Raw genomic sequence first — 21779 nt, 5'->3', positions numbered from 1 at the left:
CGTGTAGTTTTTCATACAAAGACTATGCCGTGTCAGTCATCACCGTCGGTCGGCACTTACACCAGCCCTATAGCTGGTGAAAGTGACAAGGTTGTAACCAGACGCACTTACGAGAGACTCGTGACCTGAATCAGCTGCATCAGCATTGGCACGTCCTCAGCACGCCATCACTGTATACTACCTACGTTCATCCATCTCTTTCCACCACTATTCTGTCTCTGAAGTCATCAGTCTCATTTGCGTTCAGACATAAATTGCATGCAATTGCGTTCATTGGCGTAAGCTCTATTTCTAAACATGTGCAGAGCTGTTTCACACAAGATACGCCACGCAAACAGGACTTGAGTCAGGCTCAGTGCGTCCGTGTGTTTAGTTACATCCTTGTGCACCAAATAGTTAAACAACTAAAATTCTTTTCTATTGTACTACATACAGCACTTATCATTGTGCTTATCATCATCAACATTCATCAACATTTATTTATGTAGCGCCAGAAAATTCTGTAGCGCTTTACAATTGGGAACAAACATTAATAAGACAATACTGGGTAATACATACAGACAGAGAGGTAAGATAACCCTGCTCACAAGCTTACAATCTATGGAAGATTAAGTGCTAGTAGTAATATTTATACCCACGTGTTAATATTTAGTAAAGCCCATATAGTTTATGCAGATACCGAAGTGCCCAAGTTAATTCATATATTCCCAAGCATATTGTGTCCAGCCATACAGTATGTCTGTCTATTTATACAGTTCTCCTCCTCCACAATGGCCAGCCATATTCCCTCACATCAAATATTATATTATACTGTCCCCATGCCCAACTCACATCCAGTCTATAGGGTAAATTTATCAAGGGTTTCAAAAAAGTGGAGGTTGCCTATAGCAACCAATCAGATTCTAGCTGTCATTTTGTAGAATGTACTAAATAATTGATAACCAGAATCTGATTGGTTCATACCCCTAGCTTGATAAATTTATCCCTATGTCTAAACAGACAGGTCTCAGACATGCAAGAAACCGGCTATAACTGGCAACAAATGCAAAGTTAGTGACACACATATATATGCACCTACCTTACCCTGCTGCTGCTCTCTGCACTACTACCTAGGTAGCCAATGCAGCACCCTCACTATATCCTGATGTCACAGCCTAGGCTCACAGATGCACTCCTGCAATAATTGCTGCCATTTCTCTACAGTATATAGTATACATATTCTCTGCACTACAGTACTATAATGGGCTGTTGGTGGCTCCTGCAGCAATAAGGGGTCTGGATGGCAAATCAATGCACTGGCCAGATGGTCAGTCCACAAGCAGTGGAGCCCACCGGGTATTTCCCCGGTATCCTGGATGTTCCATCCCTACACTGTGAGAATGAGAGAACATACATTGTCCTGGAACTTAATTGTTTTGATTGTATGAAGTACTTTTGTATGTTAAAACTTTTTATTACATTGCTTGAAGTTTCCTACAGAAGTGCAATGGGAAGGTTCAAAGTGCATCCATTAAAAGTATAGTAATGATCTCTGGAGCCTCAGAATCTCCAAGTCCTTCTGCAGGGAGAATAAGGCTGTGCACCTTCACACAAAGCAGGAAACATCAGTCAGTGCAGCCTCCTCACCCCTTTATATCATATAAATAATCCTGAACCCCTCTGCACTTAGCAAGGAAAGCACCTGAACCCTCCCATTGGCTGGTGGACACTTTTGCATCCCTGCAGACACCACTATCTTAGACCACAATTCCATGCGCTTCCCTGAAAAAAGTAGTCACGTGAAATCAGAAAAGAGCATTTGCAGTGCGGCCTTAAACGTTTACAGTTCATAAATGAGCCGCAATATCTTTATGAAAACCAAAGGCTGATAATGGGACTAGGGAGGTTGCCAAGATTGACTACAGCAGCAGATAGACTTCATCCTCTTTACGTTTGTTCTGGACACACACACTGCTTCTGTGGTTCCTTTAGCTCAGGGTTGTCCAACCCGTGGCCCGCGGGCCGCATGCGGCCCAGCACGCCTGTAAATGTGGCCCAGAAGGAGTTTTGGTTGTGGCAAGGGGCAGCACTGTTAATGGAAAAAAAAAATCCTGCAAAAAAAAGAAAATAAAATACTTACCTTGCGGTCACGCGGTCACGTCAGCTGGTACTCCGGCTCCCTCCCTTGTCTCCTCCTCCGTGCGGTGCTCGCAGTGAATGTTGAGCGTGATGTCATCACGTCCAACATCCATAGCGGAGCGCAGCACAGAGGAGTCACCCGTGCGAGAAGAACAATCAGCAGCACAGAATTGGAGAAAAGAAGAAAAGAGGACAGGAGAACAAGCCGATTAAAAGGTAAGTTAAGGGGGATTTTTTTTTATTATTTCAAGGGACGCTGACCAGTGAATAAAAGTCACCTGGTCCTGGAGCATCATGGACCTTATCTCCCTGCTACATACTTCTACTTGTAATACTAATGGGGCATTATATATTATTCTCTTTGGCCCATTATAAGTTGTTATCCCTTAACTAACATAGTGATGTAATTAGCAAAACAGGTCACAATTTGGGGTCACAGTGATGTTTATGTCAGGTACCGCAGGCCTGGTCAGGGCTCCCTGATATACAATGCCTGGCTTAAATGCACTTTATTGATATTGCATCGAAACAATACAAAAAGTGATTATAGTATAATAACTAGAGAGGATTTTTTGAACAGGGCGATTGAAAGGTAAGTATAGGGGGGATTTGAAAAAAAAGTGATATATATATATATATATATATATATATATATATATATCTCACTTTTTTTCTCATATATATATATGTTAACTATGTTTTCTATGGTTTTTTGGATGATCAGCTATCGTTATTGTTAGTGTATCTTATGTGCGGCCCAAACCAACTCGTCGTCTTCCAATGTGGCCCAGGGAAGCTAAAAGGTTGGACACCCCTGCTTTAGCTACTGAAAATGAATAACGCCAACAAAGAGATCTTCCACTAGTGCTAAAGCCATCCTTACTAAATTAATTTTCCTAGAACTTTATATTCAGTTATGTCATAGTTCCATTATAATGGCTGTCGCATAGTTGTTACATGTATACCAGAATTACCAGCATGATTACCTGTAATGTTGGATTGCTGCAACATGAAGATAGAGGTGAGCACATTGTTTAAAACGGTTCCCCAACATTTTGCTTGTTTTGCAGGTGGAAATTCGCCCTGTTACCAGTCCTACCCCAAACACACAACAGAATTAATTAGCTGTCATCGTACCAGCTCTATGTATAGACTATAAATTCAGAGAAATGAGGATTTACAGCACAGAATGGCGAAGAAGTGGAGCATGAAGATTGTATCACCGGAACTTCTTTCTTTCCAGAAATTACCTGTTCTGCCACGCAACTCAATATGTGCTAGATGTTGCTGCAGCTTGGTCCTCTCTAATTTACATGCTATGATTTGTGTATGGTCACTGTTGGGAGATGAATTGCTGAATTATTCAAGAAGCTTTGTCTTCTTTATTAGGATGCAGTTCAATGTGAGGCAGCATCAGATGATCAGAGGACAAATACATGTGGACCATGAATAGACATGAGATGTGTGTGATGACTTTTGTACTATTACAGACTGTATGGATCTCACAAACATACATGTGTGCGAATCTCCCATACGAAAGAAGCAGCAAGTTATTACATTGTTATCATCATGTGAATACAATTTACAGGGACACTGCTTCTGGGCAATTTCATTTACAAGCAATACTCTAGAGCAAGAGCTTAAATAGGGAACAATGGATATGTTTTAGGGTGAATAATCCACAAACATGTTTTTTTAAATTATTATTATTTAATTATTATTATTTCCATAGTACCTTGTGGAAAAATGTAAAATGATGTTGCTATGATTATAATTGTATTACTTGTTAAAAACCAGTGCAGAATAGCATGGGGTGCTTTTGTACCCAGTCAGGTAATGTATACCTGTAAAGAACATATATACCAACATAAACTATTTGTACACTGGAAAAACAGATTGTCTGTTGTGTACCTATGAATATATTTACCTCAATATGACCTAACTACTGGTCAGGACCACCACTGTCCATGGGAATCAGAGGTAGATGGCATTTAACTCATTAGAATGAGATGACATAAAAGAGGAAACAAATCATTACCTATAGAGTTGTGTATGTGTGTAAGAGAATACCATGAATAAAATGCTGAGACACAAAGAGCACAGATTAAAGTTCATGAGGGGCTGCAATCTGTCACCTATTAGTTACTGCTTGCTTGACATTCTTGTAGATCCATACATATATCTCTACAGGCATACATACATACATACATACATACATACATACATACATACATACATAGAGACATACAGACAGACATACATACATACATACAGGCATACATACATACATACATACATACATACATACATACATAGAGACATACATAGAGACATACATACATACAGACAGACATACATATATACATACATACAGACAGACAGACAGACATACAGACAGACAGACAGACATACATACAGACATACATACATACATACATATATACATATATATATATATATATATATACAGACATGTATTCATCGCTACAGAAATATACACTTACATCTTCATTACTATCCAATTATAAAGGGCAAACGTACTGAGGCGAAGGCATTGATAGCAGTACTGTAATAGAGCAGTGTACACAAAATATATATATTTTTGCAGACTTCAACATAGAACAAAAAGATAGACAAAAAGGAATACAAAAACAAAAAGAATGTTTGTAAAAGGGTTTTAGTTATGCAAAAACAAACATAAGAGGAGGGAAACTGGTAAGGAAACTAATGGGACAAGGGGAAAAGATGGATAAATGGACTGGACTGGGAAGACAAACCCAATCCAAAATTCCAAAATTAACACAGCATCTCCAGACATATCTGAACACACACACACACACACACACACACACACACACACACACACACACACACGCACACACATCTATACACATATACAATAAATATTGTGTCTTCATACCTGAGTCAGTGTTATAGCGATGGATCCTAATGACTGGGTTGATCATCTTACAACTAATGGCTTTTCAAAGTGAACAACTTATGTAGAAGGATTTCAGTATCCTCCCAGAATTGGGGTGGGCACAGACACTGGTTCATATTGTGCGTTATATTGGAATTTACATGTTGTATAATTAGCCTGAAGGAGCAATGCTGCTTTGTGGGTATTAACACTGACAAAACCACGTCAGCAAGATGCAAAGTTCACTGTGCTTGTCTTTAATGTAGTTTTTTTTTAATCTTCTATCTCTTATGGACAAAGGGAAAATGGTTCATGTTAAAATGTGACCTGCACTCTCCATATGAGAGACAAGGTATTTATAATGGTTTTCTAAACTGTTATATGTCTGTAACAACTATTTACAGTCTCTTAACTCTTATCTCTTGTGATAAACTACTTTCTGGAACCTTGTATTCCAATGGCAAAACCTATAGCTTTTGTAAAGTAATTACCATGAAGTAATTAGCATCTTATAAACATAATGTCACCGAATACGAACTCTGTAATTTTTACAGATACCAACTAATAAAACCATAATAAACTCTATACTTTTCACAGATACCAACTAATAAAACCATAATGATATGCTATGGGCAGCATGCTGGCTTAGTGGTTAGCACTTCTGCCTCACAGCAGTGAGGTCGTGGAGTTTGTATGTTCTCCCCATGTTTGCGTGGGTTCCCTCCGAGTGCTCCGGTTTCCTCCCACATGCCAAAAACATACTGGTAGGTTAATTTGCTGCTAACAAATTGACCCTAGTCTTTGTCTGTGTATGTGTTAGGGAATTTAGACTGTAAGCTCCAATGGGGCAGGGACTGATGTTCTCTGTACAGAGCTGCGGAATTAGTGGCACTATATAAACAAATGATGATGATGATAATGTATAGGAACCAGATTATCTTAACTCCTCCCATAAAGCCAGCTCCGCCCCATAACTCAATTATTCCATTTCATTGCTTTGCAATAGTTTACATTATCCCAAAATGCCTTAAATTACTCTGAAATTCTTAATTTTGCAATGAAATCTTATCATTGCACAGTAACTTTTATTAATGCAATGCGTGATATATTGGGTGATAATGTCAAAACTATTTGAATTGACACACAAATCCTAACCACCTAATTATTACATATGACAAAGAGAAGATAATTAGAGAAAAACACAACAGGCATCATCATCTGCATATACTTTCAGTAGCCTTCAGACACCCGCTAATAATGGTTTGTGAAAGGGGTATTTGTGTCTCCGTGTGAGTCTGCCTTAGCTTACAATTAAGTGAACGCTTCCTTACTGTACTGTTTGCACACCCTTTCTCCGCTACTGTTCCCCGTCTCCAAGCGTAAGGAGACGCAAGAACCAAATCGGCACATGGACACTTTTTTGGGGGCATGCACAGGACAAATTAGCAGATTTTACAACTCACAATGAGCTCTGGGGGTAAATTTATCAAGCTGCGGGTTTGTAAAAGTGAAGATGTTGCCTATAGCAACCAATTCAATTCTAGCTGTCATTTTGTAGACTGTACTAAATAAAATGATAACTAGAATCTGGTTGGTTGCTATAGGCAACATCTGCACTTTTTCAAACCACGCAGCTTGATAAATTTACCCCCTAGACCCTGAATATGAGGTCTCTTCCAGGAACACACACAATAAATGATTCACTCCTGCTAGCAATCTTCCCCCTCAGGATCAGTTATTAATTTTTATAGCACAATGCTGAAAAACAAAGCTGACCTTTCACACAGTTTCTTACTACATGGAACTCTGATCACACAGTAAGCAGTGAAACCCTGTAACAACAACATGTGGCTGTGGAGAGCACAGAGCTTAAGTAGGAGCCCACATCCCAAACGCATACTTGCCAACTCTCCCGGAATGTCCGGGAGACTCCCGCATTTTGCGAGAGTCTCCCGGACTCCCGGGCGAGTGTGGCAATCTCCCGAATTCTGCCCACTTCACTAGGAAGTGCCCACTTCCTAGTGAAGTGGGCAGAATTAGATCCCAAACGCCGCGATTCCCGATGAATCGCGGCGTTTAGCCCCGCCCCCCGCTGTCAAATGACGCGATTTGCGTCATGACGTCACAGGGGGCGGGGCCGAAATGACGCGATTTTGGCCGCCCCGCCCCCTCACGCCCCCCTCCACTGGCTGGCTCCCGGAAGGGAGCTGAAGAAAGTAGGTAAGTATGCCCAAACGTTCATGGTCCATCTGAGCATAGCCTTGCACAATGTTCTGCAGATGTTTGCACTGTGATTGATGAAATATGTATATCCAGCAAAAGTAAATGTCTTCTATCACATCGGGAACACCCAATGAACTTGAGATTACACTTATGTTTTCTCCTAGAACACTGTTCCTTTTCAGCTATGTATTACATAGTTCATAACAAACAGGGAACATCAGCACTGCCTTTTTTCAAGTGTGATATCTTTACATTTAGTTATTTTATTGACATTGATTTACATACTTGCCTACGCTCCTGGAATTCCAGGAAGGCTCCCGAATTTCGGGGGAGTCCTCCCAGACTCTCGTAAGAGTAGGCAACCCTCCCGGATCCTAAAAAGTGCCGAAATTCAGAGCATTTAATATCGGGAGCGGGACTTAATCTCGTCATTAAGCCCCGCCCCCGCTATTCAATGCAGTAAATGTAGGCATTTTATAGTGGGGGCGTGGCTATGGTGACGCAAAGACGTCACCACGCCCCCTCCTACCCCTGTCACATGACCTGTCCTCCCGGGGGAAAGGGGTGACAAAGTCGGCAACTATGGATTTTGATGCACACAATGAATGGAGCAAAAAGGACAAGACATGTGATACGGAGCTGCATTATAGGCAGGGCTACTGGAGAACTAGCCCTGGGGAACCAACACAGCAGGTACTCCCACATATTATTTGCCCCCTTGCAACGTAGCACCCGCTGCCCTCCTCATGGTATAGGCTTACTACCAGTGTGCTCACACAAATAACTGCAAGCAGACAGTGCTTGCCTGAACTGCACATAACGTGCATGAGCAGGTTGGGCAAACACTTCAGAAAATTACTTTAGTGGCAGCGGCCCCTATAGGTTACTTGACCCCCACAAATCTGAATACGGAAGAAAAGCTATATAATATATTTAGTTGGGAGAGTATTACTAATATTATTTTTATTTAGTTCTATAGTGCCAATGATATTATGCAGCTCTGTACAGAGAATATTTAGTCATTCCGATCTCTCCCTGCCTCATTGGAGCTTACAGTCTATATTTACTCTATATTTTTGGAGTGTGGGAGGAAAGTGTAGTACCCGGAGAAAACCCACACAAGTCGAGGGAGAACATACAAACTCTACACAAATAGGGCCCTGGTAGTAATCAAACTCATGACCCCAGCACTGTGAGGTAGCAATGCTAACCATTGTGCCACCATGACACAATGCTAACCACTGTGCCACCATGACACAATGCTAACCACTGTGCCACCATGACACATTGTTAACCACTGTGCACCACCCACAGGAGTAGAGACAGATCTTTATATATATATATATATATATATATATATATTTTCCTGCTTCTCAAAAAGCATCTTTCTTAAATCACCCTCATGTTCACATGGATGTATTTGCACTGTGTAAATTGCATGCTCCATTGTGTCAGCTGCATGTAAAGAGTTGAATGGTATTAGAATCCTGCTATTCTTCTAATTGAAAAAGTAGATTAAATATATAAACATATTTCGGAAGCGTTCGCCTGTTTAGCAGTCTTAGAGGTACTCACGAACTATAAAAAGTTTTGCTGACATCTGTTTTGTTCACTAACAAAGGGTTATTTGGCCTTTTTATAGACCCAAAACAGTGAAAGAGAAGAATGAAATATGGGGGAAGATATTGGGTTGCCCATAACATATAAAACCTTCATTTAAATCCAGGTACATTCTTTACAGGCAAAAGTGATATGTATTTCAATTTAAAGCAAAATATCTCTGAACTCCTAGAATTAAAAAGACGGAATAACCATGCGCATGACATAAGATTGCTGAAGCTTATGAAACGGACATAAAGGTCTCGATAAAGTCAGTCAGAGTGTGGATCAGCTAACAGCAAAGAGCCTGCAACAGAAGCACCAATGGGGGGGGGGGCAGCAAAACACAGCAAAGGTGTCTAAACTGATTTGAAAGGCTTCCATGTACAGAGGCTAGAGAATCATGTATCTGGCTTCTAGCATGGCTGTTGTTGCAATGTATCTCCAATTTGGTGGATGTGAATGGAAGTTGCATTGAAATCATTGATGTGGAAAGGTGTCCTATACACATTACATTCTTACATTTGTTTGTTCACCTGTTAGCATAGTACACTTTACTAATCCTCTTCTGAACTCCAGGTCTGTAGTTACCGTGGGACATCAAAGGCCAAGTGAGGGCTCTTTTCCTGCACACATGTATGCCAAACGCTTGCCGTGGGTTGGGCACCTTTCTCTATTCAGTCCTCATCTCCTGTTCATCTGGTATGTGACTAGATGGAAGCAGTGATCTGCATGTGACAGGTGTAAGATGTGAGCAGGGAGATGGAGGTTATATAGTGGAAGGGTCAGGGTCCTCACCAGCACAGAAGAATGATGCAAGGCTAATGTCACATTGATTGTAGAAGGTTGTGGTGTCAAATGCATTTGCATTTCTTTCATCAGTAAAGGAAAATGAGCAATAAACTTGTATGAGGAGTGGTCGTAAGAGGATTGGTTAGTGCCATTATATTCTGCTCTGTGACAGAACTGGTGCAGAGTCCTGACACTTCCCCCTTTCCATACATTAGGCCACGTCTCTGCCCCTTCCAAACCACACCCAGGTCAATCCATGCCAGTTTACCAAGCACACCCATATCTGCTATGCCAAACCCTTTATTACCTCAGAATATACAGACCGTTGAGAGGTGCGCTTTTCATTCACTATCTCTATTACATATATCGGACTCTATACACCAGATGGAGGGCACCAGAGCTTTCAGCATGGCTGCAGGAATTTATCAGAGGATATAAAAACTTTACCAACCATGAGGCAGGGTAAGACCTGAAGGGCTCTCGCTTCTCCAAACCAGGAGTGGCAGGTGGGGTGTATGACTGGGGCAGTATATATGTCCTAAGCCAAACTCGGGAGGACAAATATCTCCCATGGACACTTGGTAAAAAATATATAATAATTTCTTCTCCAGCATTTCCAACCCAGGAGAATACAAGTCCAAGCCGCTCTGTGTTACTTTATAAGGCAGGCACTGACAGACACGCAGCGCTGCACAGCCAGCGTCTATTAGAATATAGCACAGCTCTGTTTGCAGCTCATCTTCTGTCGGCTGTTGATTGGAGACTGTAGCTGCAATATTGTTGGCGATGGTGACTTCTCCCAAACTGTGGTATTTCATGGCATGAAGAGACCATACAATGCTGCTAGCCAGGGGACAGGGGAGGTTAGTAAAAAAAAATTATATTTTGGATGAAGTTAGCCTTTAAGGGCCTGAAGCAAATTTGGCCACAATTGCGCCCCAAATTGCAGGCACAATTGCACTCACTAAAAAAGCCACGGAATATGCAAGGCTGTAACTATATACTATATAGACAAAAGTATTTGGCCACACCTGGTAATTATTGAATTGAGGTGTTTCGTTCAGACCCGTTGCCAGATGTGTATAAAATCAAGCACCCAGCCATACAGTCTCCATTTGCAAACATTTCTGATACAAAATGGGTTGTCCTGAGGAGCTCAATGACTTCAAGGGTGGTACTGTGATAGGATGCCACCTTTGCAATAAGACGGTTCGTAAAATGCCATCCCTGCTCGATATTCCACGGTCAACTGTAAGTGGTATTATTAGAAAGTGATAGCGTTTAGGAACAACAGCAACTCAGCCACGAAGCAGAAGACCACGAAAAATCACAGCGCGGGGTCAACGACTGCTAAGGCGCATGGTGCGTAAAAGTCGCCAACACTCTGCTGAGTCCATAGCTGAAGAGTTCCAAACTTCCACTGGCATTAATGTAAGCACAAAAACTGTGTGGCTAGAGCTTAATGGAATGGGTCTCCATGGCCGAGCAGCTGCATGCAAGCCTCATATCACCAAGACCAATGTCAAGTGTCGGATGGAGTGGTGTAAAACACACTGACACTGGACTGTGGAGCAGTGGAAATGTGTTCTGTGGGTTGACGAATCACTCTTCTCTGCTTGGCAGTCAGATGGGTGAGTCTGGGATTGGCAGATCCCGGGAGAATGTTACCTGTCTGACTGCTTTATGCCAACTGTGAAATTTGGTGAAGGAGGGATAATGGTATGGGGCTGTTTTTCAGGGTTTGGGCTAGGCCCCTTATCTCCAGTAAAGGGCAATCTTAATGCTTCAGCATACCAAGTCCTTTTGGACAATACTATGCTTACAACTTTGTGCACAGAAACACTCCAACATCTTGTAGAAAGCCTTCCAAGAAGAGTGGAAGCTGTTATCACTGCAAAAGGGGGACCAACTCCATATTAAAGTATATGTATTTGAATACAATGACATTACAGTCCCTGTAATGGTCAAGCGTCTGAATACTTTTGTCCATATAGTGTATATATGTGCAGATCTGCACCAGTAGCATTTATGCTTTTCTTACACCAGGCACACGTCACATACACTTTCCCAACTGTCACGGTTTGACAGGACAGTCCCGAATAGGGGTTTGGGCTTTTTGGGAGAGAATATGGGCGAATCAGGGATGGAGCTTATATTGTCCAGATTCTGCATAAATCATTGTTGGGAGGTACGCTTACGCTCATGTTTATAACCATTTGTTTTGTTTGCAACAATGTATTCACTATTAATATGCACGAGCAAAAAGAAAGCACCTATCATCATCTGAGGAGCATTCGCAAACAGCCAATCACAACAGTCATCCTCATCATCCGCTATTTGCACCTGCCTTTGGCCACCCAATAATACGGTGGGCGTGTATACATCTATGTCCTGGCCTGCATCTATTTGCAGTTTGTGAGAACAGTCCTTTACTGTACTCAGCCTACGTTAGAATGCCCCTTCCCTCCCCATCCTGCCTCTCCAGGCACAAACGGGCATAAGTGTCAAAATGCCACCAATCCGCCTAGTCGTATATTGGTGCGGCCACTAGCGCAGTACTCACTCTGCATCATTATTTTATCAGAGCACTTTATATGTTATAAAACAGGATTATCCATAAAACTACATTCAGTCTTTTCTAGTAAAGCATGTATTGAATGCCCGTGTCTTTTATATGTAGTCATCATAGGTAGTGGTGAGCCTATAATAAGGCAAACTGATTAACACCTATTTATTATGGGAACAATAATGTGGATAATGAATTAATGTTAGATGTAATGTTATTTCTGGCTTGATTTAATTATGAGGGTGGTGGGACATCGGGGGTAAATGTATCAAGCTGCAAGTTTCTGTCGGGTTTGAAAAGTGGAGATGTTGTCTAGAGCAACCAATCAGGGTCTAGTTATCATTTATTTAGTACACTCTACAAAATGCTAGCTAGAATCTGATTGGTTGCTCTAGGCAACATCTCCACTTCTCCACTTTTCAAACCCGCCAGAGACTCGCTTGAAACATTTACCCCGAGGGACTGTTTTTATTACATGTGAGACTTTTTAATGTTTGAAGCTTTGTTTTACACTAGAAATGTGTTTTTAAGCCAACATGCCTTTGCAATTTGTAATATACATCCCTTTAAAAGTATAGGACTGGTGCAAAAACAAAGTCCTTTTGCAGAGTGGGAATGGCTGCGAGCCCCTCTGCACAACAAGGAAGGCCCCTCTCCAATCGTTTACCTCATTTCAATAATATCGCTGCACAGCTTGAAATGGTGTTTTTTCCACTGCTTTGTAAAACCAGGTGAACCATGGCGCCTATTCTGTACTTTGTAAAGAACTCCATCAATTTGCACTAAGCCATAGCAACCAATCAGGCACTTGTTTTCATTGTCTAACTTACACTACAGATAAAAGCTGATTGCTGATTGGTTGCTGTGGTTTGGTGCAAATTTTGCACCTAAATGCCTTGTTAATAAATGAGCTATTTTAAAAATTTTGTGTGATGTCTGTGGAGACCTGTAAGGGGGAAGGACAGTTCTGCAACAAACGGCAGAGATCATGCAAAGAGGAAGTCACAAGCCATAAATTACACAGAGATAACATACAACGATGTCTAGTAGTATATGTATTTCCGTGTACTAGAGGTTGTAGCGTCTTTTAGCAAATCATGAACCTCTGTATGTCTCTTCAAATGGTTTGGACCCCTTAATTATACATTGTAGGCTATCTACAAACCTATCTGCTCATATAGTTGTGAATGTGTTAGGAAAGAAGAGTATGCAGCTCACAAGTCCCATTTTGTAGTTAACAAACATATTATAATTGATCACTTGACAGCCCAACTTGGGGTCATATGTGGACGTTGCTTCACCACCTTGGTTACAATCACAACTTTTTATTAAATGAAATCCAACCTTTCCATTGGTCAAAAACACTGGTTTATACTCCTGACGAAGTCTGTAGAACAAAACGTGTAGGGTGTTTGTCCTCACAGTTCTGAAATGTTTTAATGTTGGACAGTCTGCATTATATTTGTCAGTGTAAGACTTGTGGAACACCATCACTTTCTGCTCCAGACATAAAAAAAGTTCCTCATTGGAGTCAGTAACATTGTGGACACAGATAAGCGCTTATGTAAGGGTTTCAATTATTGTCTGAAAATATAACCTGGTGGTTACGATTTTACATATGGGCGGTCTGTATTTCCTTTCATTGCATGAATTTACTACAAGTGATTGTTGTGGATTCTTTAAGATTAGCTTCAATCAAGTTATTGACAGATAAGCCATAATTCTTTTATAAAATGTACACTGTTTTTTTTTCTAAATCTTGTTTGATGGCTTGTTCATACTTGCCAACTCTTCCTGAATGTCAGGGAGACTCCCTGAAATAGGGGTGATTTCCCTCACTCCCTGAAGAGTCTGGCATTCTCCTGATGCTGAGCCAGTACAAGACGTGGTCGGCTTCGCAATCTGTGGCATGGTGACACAGTTCAGAAATTGTGTCCTATGTCCATGTATTGATGCCTATGGAGGTGGCCATTTTCATGGAGACCAAGATTTAATCAAAGACTGACAGGTAAGACAACATGACTTCAGTAATGGAGACAGAAATGTAAAAGACACTTCAGTCTCTAGAGATTCATTAGCTGCTTTTCTTTAACGCATAGTTGCCTGCTCTCCCAGAATGTCCGGGAGACTCCTGCATTTCTGGGAGACCTCCCGGGAGAGCAGGGCAACCTCCTGGTTCTCGCCCCCTCAATAGATAAGTGGTATAGACTTATTGACGCAAATACCGCGTCATCTTAGCCAATGATGCAATATGTCAAGCCCCGCCCCTAAACACCCACCTCTCCCGGGATCTCCCTGTGCCAAGTATGGGCATGTTATATAAGTGCCCTTTTTTCCTATTTTTTTCACTACTGATTTATACTAGTAGAAATCACTGAGATTTTATTGTTTGAATTTTAACTTCATTTTTTAATCCTATTAAACCAAACAAATAGATATACAGACTGCACATATAATGTACAATCTTTATAGTCTCACATATCTGTATATGGTATTCTGATTATTAATAAAAGCTTGTACTGTACATTATTTTATTTATCAACTGATCTCATGATTGCCTTGTCATAGACATTTTATATCCACTGAGAAAAGGGATTCCCAGCCCCCTGGCTGTGTAATTGTGTTTCCAAACAAAGCTGCAGAGGCCATCAAATAAACTGTTGTATGTGGAAATAAGGTTTCCTAATCATTCTGTATGGTGGGAGGATGACAACACGCTCATGCCAGATCTCCATTCACACATCCACTGCCTGTTTTACAGCACGCATATTTGTATAGCATTATCTCTATATGCAAAAATATGAGATGGTAGGTAGGGAACTCTGCCATGTGTCATGCAAGTAAAAAAAAGCATAGAACACACACACAAAGCAGAGCATCAAACAATTCAGCGATTATAGGTATACACAAAGAGACATCTCTATACAAATGCTTATTTCAACCTATAGTAACCTCAGTCTGCTGCTCACTTATTGGATGAATGCGAAGAGGCACTTTCATCTATAATATCACACTTTCCACAATATATCATATTAAAAAGACAAATGCAAACTCCACAAGAAACAAATATTCATATAGGCTTAGTGATACAATTACATACTAATACATATATGTTACACACACACACATACTTACTGACACAATTATACACACAATGAAGTGTATCATAAATAATCACACCAATACATGTACACAATCAAGCATGTACATCCAGGAGGGCATGTTTAAATAAAAGTAGCAGCCAAAACCCTCACAATTTAAACATGTGGTAGTATATGAATATAGAAACATACTTGTAGTCATGAGATCAAAGGACACAATTAAAATGTTAAAAAGTGTAATAATAAAAACAGGTACAGTAAGGTATATGCATACATATAACTAGAGATATCCATATGCAACACAGGTGTCATTTTTTATTTTCAAAATACACAAAGAGCCATAAGTGTACAATGAGGCAGCATTAATACATCATTAGTGTGCAAACCTACAATTGTCATATACAGTTAGTGAGTCAGCAATGCTAGTAATACACACACAGAGCCACATCACTGTGCAGCCATCCATACACTCTGCAGCCATCCATACACTCTGCAGCCATCCATACACTCGCCCATCACCTTGCATGACAGACCCTCATTAAAGTTGAGACATACAGATGCAGCAGGCAATGGGGTAGACAGCTATACCTGCTCCCGGCTCTCTCCTGCTGGAGTTTCAGATCCTCGTCCATAAACAACTTGGAAGCAGCCTTGTCCCTGCACCCCCGGCCGCCCTGCTCCATCTGCTTCGGTCCATGGCGGCGTGCGGGGGGCAGGAGAGCCGACGAAGCCGCCTCAGGTCATTCTCGTCCTGCCTCATCCCCGGCTCCTCTCTTACTGCTCCGCTTTGCAATCTCTACTCTTTCATAGCCATACCGGCTAATTCTGGTTTACAGGGAGAGAGGGATCCTTACAAACACCTCACAAGCACACTCTTGTGGCAGGATGGTGTGTGCTGGAGAGCACATAGTGCCAGCAGCATATATACTTATTATATTATATATACTTATATCACTGACACTAATGTTATTATAACATGTGTTACTGCTGGAGAGCACATAGTGCCAGCATATACACTTATACTTATATCACTGACACTAATGTTATTATAACATGTGTTACTGCTGGAGAGCACATAGTGCCAGCAGCATATATACTTATTATATTATATATACTTATATCACTGACACTAATGCTATTATAACATGTGTTACTGCTGGAGAGCACATAGTGCCAGCATATACACTTATACTTATATCACTGACACTAATGTTATTATAACATGTGTTACTGCTGGAGAGCACATAGTGCCAGCAGCATATATACTTATTATATTATATATACTTATATCACTGACACTAATGCTATTATAACATGTGTTACTGCTGGAGAGCACATAGTGCCAGCATATACACTTATACTTATATCACTGACACTAATGTTATTATAACATGTGTTACTGCTGGAGAGCACATAGTGCCAGCATATACACTTATACTTATATCACTGACACTAAATAGTGTTATTATAACATGTGTCACTGCTGGAGAGCACATAGTGCCAGCATATACACTTATTATATTATATACACTTATATCACTGACACTAAATAGTGTTATTATAACATGTGTCACTGCTGGAGAGCACATAGTGCAGCATATACACTTATTATATTATATACACTTATATCACTGACACTAAATAGTGTTATTATAACATGTGTTACTGCTGGAGAGCACATAGTGCCAGCATATACACTTATACTTATATCACTGACACTAAATAGTGTTATTATAACATGTGTCACTGCTGGAGAGCACATAGTGCAGCATATACACTTCTACTTATATCACTGACACTAAATAGTATTATTATAACATGTGTCACTACTGGAGAGCACATAGTGCCAGCATATACACTTATTATAAAATATACACTTATATTTATATCACTGACAATAAATAGTGTTTATTGTAACATGTGTCACTGCTGGACAGCTGCACTCATCTGCTCATCATCTTTTATTTGCAGTGTCTTAATTTCCACAGGTCTATGAGGGACAGAGAGCTGGTAAAGGGGAAGTCACAAGTCAGAAATTACACAGATACCATAAAACTGTCTGTATGTATTTCCGTATACTAGAAGAGGTTATTTCCATAGTTGTCCTCATACACACACAAATGTTATGCATAGAGATGATTAGTGGCAGTACAAATATTGGGGTGCTCAGACACCCCCAGAACTGGCACCTATGCCTCTGTCCATGAACATATACAATGAATGGAAATTTAACTTGGCATTATGAATTTATACCTTTTGTTTTGTATCTGCTGGGAAGTGGCATGGTGTGGAGAGAGTGTGTGAGGAAATAGTTTATGTATTTATTTTGTTTTTGGTACGCTAATGACACATAGAAAACACAAAAAAAGCAACTGCACACTATTTAAAATGTCATATTCCTAAATAATATTATGAGAGGTTTGCTGATACAAATGCCATTGTTTTTTTTATGTTGTATTTCTCTGTTATGAAATATTGAAATAAGGTTTAAATACCATCTGCCTCCTGACAGGTTTTGGTGATACTGTATTTAAAATTACTTTATTACAGGGTGTTTGAAGCTAGCATAATGACTTTATTGTATACACAATGACGATCAAATAATTCAGAGATATATAGTGGTAGAACAATTGTTTTTAAGCGTAATGCAGGCTAATTTCAGATATTCTTGTTCTGTCTAAGCGGACATTTGCTCAATATTTTGCAGAATTTGTACCATAAAATAAATGTGCATGTTCAGTAAAATGAAACATGTCAAACTACTACCTATTATTACATTTTGACCAGCTCTTAATGACATTTTTCAACTGCTTGTTTGACCCTTCTTTGTGTATAAGGCAAATATGACTTTCTTTTAGCTGTCCATTTTTGAGCAGGGGGTCATTTTAACAAATGGGCTAGCTGTCCTCTGAGCAGTGTTCCTTTCATTGCCATACAGTATATACCATAAATTACCACATAGATGCCAAAGATCTGGTGTTTGTGCAAGTATAAATAATATTATATGTTTATTGTTATATGTTTTGTTAATGTCAAGTAAAAAGTACCCACATAGAGCTTTATGAGGTCTATTTATTAATATATGCAGATAGGGCTGATTTTCTTTCACCACTTATTAGGGCGATATGAAACCACCAATTAACATTATTTATTTTTAAAATCTAGCTAAGGCAGCTGAGTGATAGTCTCCTGGAGCAGGTTAAGTAAACCGCTTCGCTGGGCCAGTCTGAGGGCATATGCTCACATGTGACCCAGCTAGCTGGTTTACGCATGCACAGTGGTACTGAAAGCCTAGATTTGGGATTTCCGTTCCCCTAATTAGAAAAATAATAATAAAAATGAAATTGGAAATATATAGCTTAAAATATCTTTAAAAAATGTAAAATATTTCAAAACAATTGCAGAATGAAATGGTGGTTTAGTGGCTAGCACTTCTGCCTCACAGCACTGGGGTCATGAGTTCAATTCCCGACCATGGCCTTATCTGTGTGGAGTTTGTATGTTCTCCCCGTGTTTGCGTTGGTTTCCTCCGGGTGCTCCGGTTTCCTCCCACACTCCAAAAACATACTATTAGGTTAATTGGCTGCTATCAAAATTGACCCTAGTCTCTCTTTCTGTCTGTCTGTGTGTGTATGTTAGGGAATTTAGACTGTAAGCTCCAATGGGGCAGGGACTGATGTGAATGAGTTCTCTGTACAGCACTGCGGAATCAGTGGTGCTATATAAATGGTGATGATGATGAAATAACGCTCTATTCAAATATTAATACATATACCGTCGCAATCCTTAAATAGGCTTTTCTGTTTTAGGTTATTATAAAACTGTATAATTTATTTATCCAACAAGGATGACATGTCACTCATTCTTTGCATCGGGTGGTGACTACATTTCGACTAGCATCTGCACTACATCTGTTCTCCTGTTTTTAAACCTGCATGTGCACCTGCTGAGTGAGTCTGACCTACAGGATCCTGGGGTAGGAAAGACACAGTTACAGTCATGTTGTTGACATAAGGGTAATATCACTTATGTCAGAGTTGTCCAGAATACACTACCACAACACACCCATGCAAACCGAGTTAGAAATATATAAAGAAAAAAAACTATATATATATATATATATATATATATATATATATATATATATATATATATATATATATATAATATTCCTCCTCACAAAACAAAAGCTAGTTATTCAATTATTACCAATATACAGCATTCCAAATAGAATGCTCCCAGACTAGTACCTCATTTCCAGCTAGTCTCTCCCATCATCTACAAAGAATAAATATGGTCATTCCACAATTTATTTCATGTTTAAACACTTGTGTTTGTTGCGCATCACATCCTTATTATGCTTATATTATTACTATTTATTTTATGGCAGCTCAGTATGAGCAATGAATGTTACATATGTAAAATAATACAATCAGATCTTGGAAAAATGTCACATTTATAAACCAATAAATAAACAATAAAGCTTAAATAGCACAAAAGCAACAATGCCAATAGTGTATCTCATAGTCCTTAATTACCTTATTTAAAAATAAATAAGTAATATTTATTTTCTTAATATACTGTGGCATAAATACAGAGTTCTTTCAGCACCATTTCAAAAGTATCTCCAGTAAAATCTTTAATTTGTAATTTGGTTAATATTTTTTTGGGGTCCTTGTATTATGTGCATTTATGGTCAGTTCCCGAAAATGAAAAATGTATCTGCATGTTATAGTTATGTATAACCTAATAAAGTCAGCAGAGATGACCTCTGCCACAGTAGAGATGACGGAGGATTTTAGTACAGGGAGGAAGGGAGGGAATGACTGAAAATGCTGCATGATAATGATCAATATCCTTACTATACTTGTGCCACCTCACTATACCCCAACTCCTCTGGCCACACCACTCCTGATGGATGGCTGTGTTGAGTGGCAGATATGAATGAAAGGCGGGAATGCACTGCTCTTTCCTCCATATTTGTCTTATATATAGTATATTAAAAAAAAAAACAAGAATGTGTTTCACCTACTGGAATGACTATACTTAAATCTATTCTTTGCCGAGCTGACATATGTAAGCTGGCCTATTTAAAGGGACAAGACACCTAGGTGAAGATTGGATTGTTTTGCCAAACTAAAAGTACAGGGTGAGCTGCTGCATAAGGAATTAAATTCAATATAACTAGAAAAATAAACCAAAGAGTTAGTTAAATATCAGAAGAAACATTATATTTTTTTGGAATAGTTGGATTGGGCTGTAGCTGAATTTTTGTGTGTGAAAATAGCTTGGAGGGCATGTATGATCTAATAACCTCTTAATTCTACTGTGAGAAGATAATCCGGACCCAAGTGCAAAAGCAAAATAATGCTGACTGAGCAAAACATCTGGGCTTCTCTGTTTTGGAGGAAAGGACACAAGGTTTTATAAACACTGGAGTAACACGAAGTTTGCCAAGAATACAATCAATGTTATTGTTCTCATGCTCTTCATAGACGAGGGGCATTTTCTGCACAAGCTAAAATCGATAATTGCGTAAAAGCTGCAAATACACAGTTTTCATATCACTGTGCCCATGATTGCAGCAGGTTAAGGCTTGGGTATAGAAATGACAGCATATCCAGACAGGTCAGATAGAAGCAGTCAGTAGGTGCAGTGTCGGACTGGGGCATGAATGTCCCACAGGGAGAATAAAATGGTAGAAGCCCACTAGAGAGGATGTGGCCAATCAATAGAGAGGCGTAACCAAACTACTAGAGGGGGTATGACAAGGACAGCTAGCACCATAGTATAGTATATAAAGAATGCAGTGTGTATATAAAGAGCACACAGTCTTGGCCTGCCGCTTAGATTGGGCAGAACAGTCACCAAAAATTGTGATTGTCCCACTTGAATCAGAACAGTTGGCAGACTGTCCTGCTCTCTCCTACCTGTTCTTGACACTTTCACCACCTGTGGCTGCTGGTTTCTTTTGTTGCGGCTTGTTTGGATCCTGGAATGTTGGGGGCCCTATTTGGGGAAAAAAGGGGCACATTTAGAAAATGCCAACCAACCCTGGCATTAAATCAATAGCACCCACGATTAATAGTTAGTTCTTCTTCCAGCCCCAACATTAAAATAATAGTATTCCCATTTAGTAAATAAACCTATTTCCCTCCCTCCAAACAGCCCCAGCAATAAATTATTAGTATTTACATTTAATAAATATACTTATTTCTCGCAACCATCGCTTGCCATTAAATAATTCATATTCACATTTAATAAATAGACCTCATTCTCCCCAAACTCATCCCCACATTCAATTAATAGCTCACAAACCACCCCATCTTAAATTAATTGTCCATACTATTAAATTAAATTGCCCCATCACCCCGCAAACAAAAGAACACTTATTAATTAGCCACCACCTACCACATACACATTACATTGCCACAAGCCCCCTGTGCCATCACACTCACAC

General features: G+C 39.8%; 1 protein-coding gene across 3 annotated transcripts in view; it reads right to left on the bottom strand.

Moving 5' to 3' along the window:
- SLC16A14 (solute carrier family 16 member 14) overlaps window positions 1-16218 on the bottom strand; it is a 31665-nt gene extending 15447 nt beyond the window's left edge. Inside the window, exons 1-2 of one of the 3 annotated variants that reach the window (XM_075201635.1) lie at window positions 15908-16218; window positions 9397-9588 (exon numbers count right to left, since the gene is read on the bottom strand). The gene's annotated coding sequence lies outside the window, so the exon portion shown is untranslated. Of the gene's footprint in view, window positions 1-5038; window positions 5414-9396; window positions 9589-15907 lie in introns of those variants that run through there. The other 2 variants (XM_075201634.1, XM_075201636.1) reach the window with 2 other exon arrangements.
- Between the last annotated feature and the right edge of the window lie 5561 nt (window positions 16219-21779).

This window comes from Mixophyes fleayi, chromosome 3 (genome assembly GCF_038048845.1).
Source record: "Mixophyes fleayi isolate aMixFle1 chromosome 3, aMixFle1.hap1, whole genome shotgun sequence".
Lineage (NCBI taxonomy): Eukaryota > Metazoa > Chordata > Amphibia > Anura > Limnodynastidae > Mixophyes > Mixophyes fleayi.
The sequence above is the reverse complement of the archived record's forward strand: the minus strand, read 5'-3'. Positions and strand labels throughout refer to the sequence as shown.